General features: G+C 36.7%; 1 long non-coding RNA gene across 1 annotated transcript in view; it reads left to right on the top strand.

The window, feature by feature from the left end:
• The window catches only part of LOC106727611, a 74,639-nt gene extending 70,600 nt beyond the window's left edge, over positions 1-4,039 (top strand). The window contains exons 2-3 of the long non-coding RNA XR_001363839.1: positions 435-489; positions 3,996-4,039. This is a non-coding gene — a long non-coding RNA (uncharacterized LOC106727611). The remainder of the gene's footprint in view (positions 1-434; positions 490-3,995) is intronic.
• Positions 4,040-7,835: the final 3,796 nt, after the last annotated feature.

The following is a 7,835-nucleotide window of genomic DNA, read 5'->3' as shown; positions in this document are numbered from 1 at the left end:
ACACCATATTCATCCTAATATGAAATAGTTAGGAGTGGCCTGTCAATATCTTACTGGTAGGAGTTGTCAGGAAAACTTCTCTCTAAAGTTACTTGAAACAAAGCATCAGAAACCAGGCCTTACTGATTAACATGAAAAAATAAAAAAGCTTCCCCTGCCCTAACTGGTTTGGCTCAGTGGATAGAGTGTCAGCCTGCGGACTGAAAGGTCCCGGGTTCGATTCCAGTCAAGGGCATGTACCTTAGTTGCAGGCACATCCCCAGTGGGGGGTGTGCAGGAGGCAGCTGATCGATGTTTCTGACTCTCTATCCCTCTCCCTTCCTCTCTGTAAAAAATCAATAAAATATATTTTTTAAAAAAGCTCCTCCTGAATTAAGAATGATAAACATGTCTAGTTCTTGCTTTCTTCTAACAATACTTTTTTCTCCATACAGTTGGAAAATAAAAGGAGTGAAGACTGAGAAATGAGTGAATTGATATTCAAAAAATGTAGGTGCCTCTTTGACTTATGATATTTTCAACTTATGAGTTTATCAGATATAGCACCAGTGTAAGTTGAGGAACATTTGTATATATATATATATGTATACACATATAAATATAAATGTTATTTTCAAAAATTTCTGAGTTTGGTTCTTACTATTAAAAATTCTCTAATTGGGTTATCAGTACAGCAACTATAAATTCACAATTAAAGCAGCATAAATATTTTAAATTTTGATGAATAATTATCAAATATAAAAAGTTGGGAAGGCATCTCTTAATAAGATGAATGATGCTTCTTCCCCAATTGCTTCATTTATCTGTGTCTAAACTTCTACTTATTGCTAAAATGAGTGAGGATTCCAGCATCAATCCTAGTCCTATTTTTCATCTTTATAAAAATAGGCATTTAAAAAAAATGATTACATAAGTATGTAAATGAAAATGGAAGGAGTTTTGTTATAGCAATGCCAATCAATTTTTTGGATGCTTTATGAGTTATTTTTGATAGTTATCTTTGTTAAAAATTGTTTTTGAAGGATTATCAGCTGGCAACTCAATTAAATCCCCCAATTTTATTAAGCAAATAATTGTAAATCACTTGACTAGCAAAAAGATTTGTTATCTACGTATAAAGGCTTTATTTTACTCAGTTATTATTAAGTATATAAAAAAAAACTTTTTAAGAGTTATCAATGACTAGTAACTTACACATCTGTTACTAACTTACAGATTCCTTGTTTTGGTGAGTTAAAAGGAAAAGAAACTAAGAGTGAAATGTCTATAATATTTTAAAATGTGCATTTTAGGATTTTTTTTCCACCTAAGCTGTTAGTAAATTTAGCCCAAATTAAAGAATTTTTTTGGTTTTCTAAAATGGTTTAGTTCTGCAAAATATATGAGTGCTAGACACTTGAAAAATATATTATCATCTATAATAAACATTCATTTGTTCATTATAGATTTAATAATTGTTCATTTCTTGCCATATTTTCTTAATTTTAAAATGTGTTTTATAGTAAGAGGCATAATACTTACTCACCCTAGGTATTTCATTAGGTATCTCAAAAAGAGGAAATTTGCTACTTAACCACAAAAACACTTACACCTAAAAATTAATAACTACTTACTGTAACTTAAAATCTGGTCCATAGCTAACTTTCCCTAATTGTGTCATCTCATGTTTCTATTAAATATCTGGTTGATATCTACAGTCTCAGCCAGCTACAACATAACACCAAGAGTATCTCCTTAGTGCATAACCAATGAGGATTTAGAATTACCCTTGGCTGGGTTCACTTGGCCTGCAGTCCAAAGGGTCGTAGGTTCAATTTCCAGTCATGGGTACATACCTCGCTTGCAGACTGAATCCCCAGGGCATGTGTTTCTCTCTCTCTCTCTCTCTCTCCCCCCTCCCCTCCCACCATCTTCCTTCCCGTCCACTCTGAAAACCAATGGAAAAATATCCTTGTGTGAGGATTAAAAAAATAAAAATAAAATTTTAAAAATAGTTTGTTCCTATTTTTAAAAAAGATTTAGAATTAAATACAGTGAAGATGAATTAAATTGAACTGATACAATTGATCATTTTAAGTTTGAAAATTATATATATACTAGAAGCCCAGTGCACGAATTTTGTGCATGGGAGGGGGATCCCTCAACCCAGCCTGCACCCTCTTGCAATCCAGGACCCCTCTCGCAATCTGGGACTGCTGGCTCCTAACCACCCTGCCTGCCTGCCTGATCCCCTCTAAACACTCTGCCTGCCTGCCTCATCGCCCCTAACCACCTCTGCCTCTGCCCCACCACCCCAGCTTCATCTGGAATGATGTCCGGAAGGTCGTTCGGCTGTCCAGTCTAATTAGCATATTATGCTTTTATTATAATAGATAAGTATAATCACACAGGAACTTCATTTGTTTAATATAATTTTCTCCTTAATTCAGTGTAGCTTTGTCCAGTCTAATAGCACCATGACTCACTTGCCTTCTTTTAACCAGATCTCTCCACCTTTGCACTAACTGAATATCCACTCCCTTAGTCATTAAGTCCACAGGCCATCAGGTTCTGGTCAGCATCAAACTGTCTTAAGAAAAGGCCTTAGGTCTGTTGATTAAGGGAACAGAGATTCCATCAAACTAAAGATAACATCTTAACCTCATTTGTGATTCAGCCCTAGGCCCATGAGAACAGACTTACCCTACCAACCACACCCTCATGAAATCAGACAGAATGATGCCATGGATGACATCAGGACCTGAAACAACTACTCCCTACCTTAGTCCCAAACAATCAGTAGAGCACATGATCTCAACTCCCTTAGTCACCATGACTAATGGTTTTCCCCCAATACAGTCTATCTCCTACAGGTGATTGGGGAGCCAGGTCTTACACCACTAACTCACCTGTATCTCCAGGCTTAGTGCCAATTGCTTAAATAAACCTCTACTTTCTTTGCTGCAAATTCCTGTTCATGTTTTATTGGGCTTTGATGAACACAGGCAAACAAGCTGTTACTAAACACAGGTTGGGCTGCCTGCCATGATGAAAGCCAATACGCATAAGAGAGGTGCTGGTTAAAAGGAAAGAGGTTTATTCAGGTGCTGGCAAATTGAGAAGATGGCAGACTCCTCTCCAAAAATGATCTTAACATCTCTTGTCAAGCCAGTGACTTTTATAAAAAAAAAAAAGAAAAGAAAAAAAAAGAGGGAACCTAGAGATGTGCAGGCAGTGTACTAGATGGTTTCAATAAGGAACTTGGCATCACTGTATTGAATTTATCTGCATCAGCTGAATTCTTATGGTTGATCAGCTTCTAATCAGACAGAAACTGGAACTGCTGGTCTCTGCAATGTATTAAAATAGGGTTTCAAGTACCTCTATTAGCAAAAATTTTATTTTTTCTATTTCTACTTCAACATGATTGTTAGTACATTTATTTTAGTTAGTAAAAGATTATATATTTTTTATTCTCTGTTAAAAAAACACTTTAGTAGGTAACATACACAGTGCTTTAATAACTTACTTGGCATTGTAGAGAGCAATTTGGCTTAGCAGCCTTGAGATTACAATTTAAAATGTGTAATTGAGCAATTCCTTAGTATATTTAATTTAATTAGGATTCACATTCCAAATACATAACAATTTATAATATTGGGTTTATAAATTAAAGAAGTGTTTGGGAGAGCTTGTTTTCAGTAGACAATTGAAATACTTAAAAATAAAATGAAATATTTTGAATGTACAAAGACAGTTAAAATGATTACAATATTAAGTGCTTAAAGAATCAAAAAGTAATTGTTTAAATTTATACATTTATAATTAGCCTAAAACATTTATAAATTTAATTGTCTAAGAAAAAACTCTCTTTTGAATTTATAACTTTAATAAAGTAAGCACTGGATTTGAAAGCAAAGGTGATCCTTGTAATAATCTTTTCACAAAAGCTACCTTAAAGGACACCAAAAACATATTAACTTTTTATTAAAAATATTAATCTCATCTTTCCATAGAACACATTGCTAGGTTTCCTAATATGTTGTCAGAAAGATGGAGCTTAAGATTCTTTTTGCCCTGCTGGAATGGCTCAGTTGGTTGAGCATTGTCCCATGCACCATAAGGTGGCCAGTTTGGTTCTTGGTCAAGGTACATACCTGAGTTGCAAGTCCCCAGTTGGGGCATGTACAGAAGGCAACCAATCAATGTTCCTCTCTCCTTTTCCCTCCCTCTGTCTCTAAAATTAGCATACATACATATATACAAACAATTCTTTTTTTCTCTTGCTTTGATTTTAGAACTTTACCTTCAGTTTTCTTCAAAATCGAATTCTGGGTTTTTCAGTGTGAACATGAAAGCCCATGACTTGCTCTTTTACACCTGAATATAATACAAAAGCAATAGGAGAATAAAAGAAACTCGGAGTATTCCATTTTCAGTGAAACTATAAGACATATTTAATCTGCATACTCCAAAATACATGTAAAGTCTTCCAAATCAACTGAGTTTGGCAGAAGCCTCAGGCAAGAAACTCAAGTGGAGAAGCAGATTGAATTTCGAAAGAGCCCAGTGGTGGTAGGTCTCAGAATGTTCCAGCAAAAATATTATCCTAATGGTGGGAGACTCAATCCAAAGTACAAATAACTGCATCCTTCATTCTCAGCCTTGAGTGAAGAAATTGGGATGAATAGAGCTGGTGGTAGAAGCCTTCTTGAAACCAGGTTGAGAGCAGAATTCACATAGCCATCATATTTTTAGGGAGCAGTGTGTCTCTGAGGGCCCAGGGGAAAGTGATTTGTGGTTGTCAATATTCAATACAAAAAATTATTAGGTGGAATTTTCTTTTCTTTTTTTTAAAATATATTTTTATTGATTTCAAAGAAGAAGGGAGAGGGAGAGAGAGATAGAAACATCAATGATCAGAGAGGATCATTGATCAGCTATTGCCTCCATGTCCCACACTGGGGATTGAGCCCACAACTGGGGCATGTGCTCCAACCAGGAATCAAACTGTGACCTCCTGGTTCATAGGTCGATGCTCAACCACTGAGACATTCTGGCTGGGCTTGGTGGCATTTTCAAGATAACATAGAAAGACTGCATGTAAACCAAAGATTTTAAATGCAATCATGCTGCCCAGCCAGTGTGGCTCAGTGGTTGAGTGTTGACCTATGAACTAGGAATTCCTGGTTTGATTTCCGGTTGGGGCACATGCTCAGGTTGTGGGCTTGATCCCCAGTGTGGGGCATGCAGGAGCATGCAGGAGGCATCTCTGATCATCGATGTTTCTATCTCTCTCTCCCTCTCCCTTCCTCTCTGAAATCAATAAAAATATATTTTAAAAAAATAAATGCAATCATGTTATCTTTTAAGCTTAAAAGCAGAAGATGGTTTATCATTCAATAATCTGAGAAATGCTATGCCTGTCAAAATACGTTAAGAAAATTTCCAGAGGATAAATTATAATCATCCAAAATATAACTAAGGAAATGATTACAAATGGACTGGCAAAAAACATTTAATATATTCACCTCTAGAACTGAAAGTGAGAATATGAGGACTAGAGTTATAGATAAGAATTAAATAATATACACTCTAAAAACAATATAACTACCAAAAATTAGGAGGGGGAAAGGGATACAAATTCTGAGGCAGAATATAGATTAATTTATCTATATTCCCTAGGAGTCAATGCATATAATTTAAGGCTGAAAAATAAAAAAATTGAATTATAAACTTTTATAGACTTTTTAAAAAATCCTCACCTGAAGATATGTTTTTATTGATTTGAGAGAAAAAGGAAGGGTGAGAGAGAGGAACATTGTTTAGTTGCCTCCCATATGCACCCTGAGAGGGGATAGGATCAAACCCACAACCTAGGTATGTGCCCTGATAGGGAATTAAACATGGGACCCTTTGCAGTACCGGGTGACGCGCCAATCAACTGAGCCACACTGGCCAGAGTGAAATATAAACATCATCAGTTATACTAAGAAAGTAGTGAATGGATGGGAGAAGGAAAAGAGAAAAAACATTAAATTTATTATTCCTCATTTTAGGTATATCAATCAAACCAAAAAAAGGAAACTTAATGTATATTTAAAATGGGAATGAGATAAGCATTTGAAATCACGTAATAGAAATAGGTGGTCAACTCATTATTTATGAGAGAAATGCAATTTTAAATCACAATGCAATGGTATTATATACTCACAAGAATGTTTACAATGAAAAAGTATTGGTGAGGATGGGAAGCAATTGGAACTCTGATTACTTTTGATGGGGTTGTAAATTGCTATAACACTTTGGTAAAAGTGGTAATATATACTAAACTGCACATAAACATATCTGTGATTCAGCATTTGCACTATCTATCTATCTATCTATCTATCATCTATCTATCTCTATCATCATCTATCTCTACATCTCTATCTCTATCTCTGTCTCTGTCTATGTACAAGAGAAATGCATATGTGTTCACCAAATGCAACATATAAGAATGTTCATAGCAGCCAAATCTGAAAACTGCTCAAATATTCATGACCTATAGAATGGATAAATAGTACATTCACACAATGTTACACTGTACAGCAACTAGAATGAATAAACTACAAATAGATATGACAATGATAAATCTTACATGTATAATGTTGGGCCAAGAAGAAAGACATAAAAAAGTACATAAAAATACAAAACATGCAAAGCTAATTTACGACCTCAGAAGGATAATCTTGATAGAGTTTTGACTGCAAGAGGACAAGCGAGCAGTTTCTGGGATGTTGCTCAGGTTGTAATTCTTGCTCTAGATCAGCGGTTCTCAACCTGTGGGTTGCGACCCCTTTGGGGGTCAAACGACCCTTTCACAGGGGTTGCCTAAGACCATCGGAAAACACATATATAATTACATATTGTTTTTGTGATTAATCACTATGCTTTAATTATGTTCAATTTGTAACAATGAAAATACATCCTGCATATCAGATATTTACATTACGATTCATAACAGTAGCAAAATTACAGTTATGAAGTAGCAATGAAAATAATTTTATAGTTGGGGGTCACCACAACATGAGGAACTGTAGTAAAGGGTCGCGGCATTAGGAAGGTTGAGAACCACTGATCTAGATGATGATTTCATGGGTGTTTTCAATTTGTGAAAATTCATCAAGCATAGGATTCATCACTTAGGGTTTTATACTTTTCTATATGTATGTTATACTTTATTAAAAAGTATAACAACAAAGTAGAAGGAAATCTATTTATATAAAAACCCTGGGTGTAATGAGTCACATCTGAGGCTCAACCAACCGGAAGGAAGTCAGTCCTGCAGGGGTTGTCTTGGCAACGGCTGCACCCTCCCCGAGCTGTTTCCCTAGAGGGTGAGGTTTTAGGTAGGAACCTGCCCTCGGAGCGTGGACACACTGAGTCCTGGGTTGCCTTGCCAAGGACTGCGCCCACCCCAAGCTGTTTCCCATGAAGGCGAGGTTTGAGGCAGGAACCCATCCTCAGAGCATGGACACACTGAGTCCTGGGTTGCCTTGCCAAGGACTGCACCCTCCCAGAGCTGTTTCCCGTGAGGCCTGAGGGAAGAACCCACCCTCGGAGCCCCAGGAGGGCCCAGTGGCAGTCAGTCCTGGGTTGCTGAGGTGGAGGCCACGGTGTGGTAGAACTCTGGGTCTGGCGCAACAGGGGGCATGGCCGTCCTTCAAACCAGACCCTGACAGTAGGGAGAAGGGAGCCACATTCGTCACGGAATCGACAGGTGGCCAGCTTGCTGTCAGGGGCCTGCCAGCTAGGAATCCTATTCACCTACATATCTTTATAAAGTTTTAATACATTATATTAGAGGTCATGGT

This window comes from Myotis brandtii, unplaced genomic scaffold, assembly GCF_000412655.1.
Source record: "Myotis brandtii unplaced genomic scaffold, ASM41265v1 scaffold455, whole genome shotgun sequence".
NCBI lineage: Eukaryota > Metazoa > Chordata > Mammalia > Chiroptera > Vespertilionidae > Myotis > Myotis brandtii.
This window is presented reverse-complemented; position numbering and strand designations above follow the sequence as displayed.